A 5,663-nucleotide genomic window follows, 5' to 3' on the forward strand; every position below is an offset into this window, starting at 1 on the left:
AAAAAAAATCCGTAAGAGAAGAAACTACCGGGCGCGGTGGCTCACGCCTGTAATCCCAGCACTTAGGGAGGCCGAGGCGGGCGGATCACGAGGTCAGGCATTCGAGATCAGCCTGACCAACTTGGTGAAACCCCGTCTTTACTAAAAATACAAAAATTAGCTGGGCGTGGTGGTGCACACCTGTAATCCCAGCTACTGGGGAGGCTGATGCAGGAGAATCGCTTGAACCTGGAAGGCGGAAGTAGCAGTGAGCTGAGATTGCACCACTGCACTCCAGCCTGGGCGACAGAGGGAGAATCCATCTCAAAAAAAAAAAAAAAAAAGAGAAACCAGACATCATACATTTTTGTGTTCTCCACAGTGCTAGGAATAGGGATTTAAAGTGGCCACTAGGATCTCAGCTGCTCTTTGGAGTCTTATGCCTGGTCTCGTTTTCTGCCCCCAGAACCAGTCTTGGAAGTAGCCCACTCATCTGTCTACTCTGTTTGTGTTCTCATGATATTTTGTCACAATTCTCACATCTACTAGTTCTTTGTACACAATATTGAAATCTTCAAATATTTCACACGTATTAGAAGCTCAAGAGAAAATGGTGTTGATTGATTCTTTGCCCAAGCAAATAGTAGGCTCAATTGTTGGGTATTGACACTGATACACACACACCTTGTGAGTGTGCACATTCACTGGCACATTCTCTAAACTTCTCAAGTGCAGGAAGGCAATCAGACTTCCCTCTGAGCGGGAAGCCAACATGAACTGGGTAAATATAGTTCCTGTAGGCACCAAAACTTTTATCACATTCGTTTCTAGGTACAAGGAATATAAATGGGGCAGATGAAACAAGCAAGTCATGCTTGAAATGCTTGACACAAAGCAGACCTAGCTTTAGAGAAGGCCTCCTGCCCATAGCATGACAGAGCTTATAGCCAACACTGAACTTCTTGTCGCTGTGAATATGGGCTGTCCTTAGGTTATTGTTGGCAGTATTTTCACATTCTAGAATGAAAAAACGCATACTACAGAAACTAGAGGAGTAATTTTTAAAACCTGATGAAAGGTAGTCCTTTAGAAGAAAGAGATCACAAGATTTAGATCCTACCCCATACTAACTTTGAATTCATTCATAGTATGAGGGCATTTCCCCAAAATGCGTGTTTGCTCTGTACATGGTGCACAGTGCTGTGAGCCTAGGAAGGACTCCTTTTCCCAGGAGAATACCATGCCTGTGCTGTACAACTTATCTTTCTTCCAAAGTCAACCTTAACCTCTACGAAGACTTTGCCATTCATTAAGAGGTGAATCTATAACTGTTGACTGCGCAATCAGCAACATCAATGCTCATTTCCAAGCACCAAAAGAAAAAGCCAAAGAAAGCAAAAGAAATATTATTTTTAAAAAATGTTTTAAATTACGGTAAAATCAGTAGAACCTAAAATTTATTATACCATCTTAATCAGTTCTTTTTTTTTTTTTTTTTGACAGAGTTTCACTCTGTCGCCCAGACTGGAGTACAGTGGCGCAATCTCGGCTCACTGCAACCTCTGCCTCCTGGTTCAAGCGATTCTTCTGCCTCAGCCTCCCGAGTAGCTAGGACTACAGGTGCGCGCCACCACACCCAGACAATTTTTGTATTTTTAGTGGAGATGGGGTTTCACCATATTGGGCAGGCTGCTCTCGAACTCCTGACCTTATGTGATCCACCCACCTTGGCCCCCCAAAGTGCCGGGATTACAGACATGAGCCACTGGGCCTGGCCCATCTTAATCATTTCTAAGTGTACAGTGCAGTGGTGTTAAATATATTCGCATTATTGTGAATCTTCAGAAATTTTTCATCAAGGCTGGGGGTGGTATCTAATGCCTGTAATTCTGGTTATTTGGGAAGCTGAGGCAAGTGGATTGCTCGAGCCCAGGAGTTCAAGACCAAGCCTGGGAAACATGGGGGAACCCAATCTCTACAAAAATGAAAGAAAGAAAGAAATTTTTCATCTCAAAAAATTGACATTGTATACCCACAAAAAAAAAAAAAATCATTTCTCTTCTCTCTAACCCCAGTAAAAACCATTCTACCACTCTACGTTCTTCTAATGGGAGTTCGAGTACTATACCTCATATAAATAGTCAGAATTTGCCTTTTTGTGGCTGGCTTATCTCACTTAGCACGGTGTCCTCCAGATTCATCCATGTTGTAGCATGTGTCAGAGTTTCCTTTTTTTTAGGGCTAATATTCCATTGTATGTATGTACGTATTTATTTTGAGACAGAGTTTTTGCTCTTGTTTCCCAGGCTGGAGTGCAATGGCGTGATCTTGGCTCACTGCAACCTCCGTCTCCCAGGTTCAAGAGACTCTCCTGTCTCAGCCTCCAAAATAGCTGGGATTACAGGTGTGCGCTACCATGCCTGGCTAATTTTTTGTTGCTGTTGTTTTATTTTTAGTAGAGATGGGGTTTCACCATGTTGACCAGGCTGGTCTTGAACTCCTGACCTCAAGTTATCCACCCACTTCAGCCTCCTAAAGTGCTGGGATTATAGGCATGAGCCACTGCGCCTGGCCCCATTGTATTTGTATACCACATTTTCTTTATCTGTTTGTTGATGGACATTTGGGATTGATCTTGCTTTCAATTATTTTGTGTATCTACCCTGAAGCGGGATTGCCCAATTGCACGGTAATTCTACTTTCAGTTTTTTTAAGTCTGGAGTTGGGAGGAGAGCTGTAGCTAGTGATATAAGTTTGAGAGTCAGGCTGGGTGTGGGGGCTTATGCCTGTAATTCCAACACTTTGGGAAGCTGAGGCAGGCAGATCGCTCAAACCCAGGAGTTCCAGACCAGCCTGAGCAATATGGTGAAACCCTCTCTCTCTAAAAAAAACAAAAAAAAAAAAAACAAAAAAAAATTTGCCAGCCATGGTGGCAGGAGCCTGTAGTCTCAGCTACTTTGGAGTCTGAGATACGAGGATCACTTGAGTCCAGGAGGTCAAGGCTGCAGTGAGCTGAGATTGCTTCACTGCACTCCAGCCCGGGCTACCGGAGTCAAATCATGTCTCAAAATAAATAAATAAATAAATAAAATAAAAAATAAAAATAAATAAATTTGAGAGTTATCAGAATATGAACAGATGAATACAAGAAAGCCCAGACTTAAGGCGAGACTTGGCAGTTAAGAGCAAAGTGAAGAAGACAGGTTGTTTCAGTCCAGATCTATAGCATAGTCTTCAATTTGAAAGTAACACGCTCTGCCGGGCGCAGTGGCTCATGCCTGTAATCCCAACACTTTGGGAGGCCAAGACAGGTGGATTAGCTGAGGCCAGGAGTTCAAGACCAAGGCCTGGCCAACATGGAGAAATCCTGTCTCTACTAAAAATACAAAAATTAGCCAGGTGTGGTGGCGGTTGCCTGTAATGCTGGCTACTGGGGAGGCTAGGGCAAGGGAATTGCTTGAATTGGGGAGGCAGAGGTTGCAGTGAGCCGAGATTGCGCCTTTGTTCTCCAGCCTGGGCGAAAAGAGTGAAACTCCGTCTCAAAAACAACAACAACAAAAAAAAAACAAAAAAGAAAGAAACACACTCTATTTTGCCAATTTATAATGAATTGATTGTGACAAGTTGGTTCAGAGACTCAAACCAACAAAGGACACTGATACAAAAAGGTTTATTTATTATTTTGGGAGGATTGAAAATGCAAAATTAACTGGAATGATAGAATTAGTAGGTCAGCTCATACTTTGAGCAGTAGGAAAGTCTAAATACTTGGAAAATCAAATCAATATCAGTTGATTGTTTACTATAAGGTTTTTTTTTTTAAAAAGAAACGAGGAAATGTGTGGCTCTCAGGACTCTGGCAATGGGCTCTACTCGCAAAGTTCTGCTTGCACCTGCCAAGCAGTGGATAAAAGCTGGCATAGCAGACCATCCTCTTGGATGACTATGATATACTATTTCTCTTAGCCCAGCTCCCCACTTTCTGAAATTCACTCCCACCTACCATTACCACCTCCCGTGAGACTATAGTTCCCTTCCTGGGGTTCCCACGGAAAGAAAACAGGAGCTTGTACATTATTTTAACAATTCAAAAAGTCTAGTAGAAATCACACATTTACCTGAAATAAGGATACTGAAATGGACTAAAATGTAATTTTTTGCGGATATCCGCTCATATTTTAGGGACTCACTTCAGACATCAACCCCAACAGAAAGTTTTCTCTGATTCCCCCAGGGGCTCATTCTCTCTCTTTGGGTGCCTCTAATATTGTTTACTTTCATTATTTATTCACATGTCTGTCCCCCAACCAGACCATAAATTTTGATTTATTCATCCTTCTGTCACCAATTGGCATATATAGTAGTTGCTCAATAAATGTTTGTTGGATGAGTGAAAACTACATGATGACTACCAGAAACTACTAGACAAATTATGCATACATCTGATGAATAAGAGTATAAACTAAACTAGTACTTAATATGCAAAGTTTGATAGAAAATACTTTAGGTGTGTGAGAAAATGAAGAGGTGTTTTTTTTTTTTTTGAGATGAGTTCTTACTCTGTCACCCAGGCTGGAGCGTAGTGGTGCAATCTCAGCTCACTGCAACCTCTGCCTCCTGGGGCTCAGGTGATCCTCCCACCTCAGCCTCCCAAATAGCTGTAACCACAGGTGTGCATCACCACACCTGGCTATTTTTTTTTTTTTTTTTAGAGACAGGGTTTCTCCATGTTGCCCAGGCTGGTCTTGAACTCTTGGACTCAAGTGATCCTCCCACCTTGGCCTCTCAAAGTGCTGGAATTACAGGCATGAGCCACCTCAAGTGGCACAAAGGAATTCTTAACAGCAAAAATATTGAGCTTATTGAATTTTTTTTTTTTTTTTTTTTTGCGACAGAGTCTCACTCTGTCGCCCAGACTGAGTGCAGTGGTGCAATCTCTACTCACTGCGAGCTCTGCCTCCCAGGTTCATGCCATTTTCCTGCCTTAGCCTCCCAAGTAGCTGGGACTATAGGTGCCCGCCACCACGCCTGGCTAATTTTTTTGTATGTTTTATTAGAGACGGGGTTTCACCGTGTTAGCCAGGATGGTCTCATCTCCTGACCTCGTGATCCGCCCGCCTCGGCCTCCTAAAGTGCTGGGATTACAGGCGTGAGCCACCATGCCCAGCCCTGCTTATTTAATATCCACTCATATTCATACATTTATACATATTATACATACATATTAAAACATTACCTAGATGGGAAAGGTTGTAATAAATCAGACCAGTTTATCTTCGTCTGGACCTTTCAGAGGTCAAGGGAGCCCTTGATCACTTTTTATTTTTATTTTTTGAAATTATTCCTACATTAAAAAAATAAAAAAGAATTACAGGATTACAATTGTGGCATATGGTATCTGTGTATATTTCCAAAACTGACAATTCACAATTGTGCTGCTTACAAGATAAAGCTTTATAAAAATGTCAAATATTATTTCAAAGTGCAAAGCAGGCAACATGAGATACATCTCTGGCTATGAGATGCAAATGTGAAATTTGGAGGTGAATGATGAGCAGCATTCATCTTTCTTTTTTTCCTTCCTTCCTTCCTTCTTTCTTTTCTTTCCTTTTTCTTTCTCTCTCTCTTTCTTTCTTCCTTCCTTCCCTTCCTTCCTTCCTTCCTTCCTTCCCTCCCTCCCTCCC

The sequence above is a fragment of the Mandrillus leucophaeus genome, unplaced genomic scaffold (assembly GCF_000951045.1).
Source record: "Mandrillus leucophaeus isolate KB7577 unplaced genomic scaffold, Mleu.le_1.0 Scaffold664, whole genome shotgun sequence".
In the NCBI taxonomy this organism is placed as follows: domain Eukaryota; kingdom Metazoa; phylum Chordata; class Mammalia; order Primates; family Cercopithecidae; genus Mandrillus; species Mandrillus leucophaeus.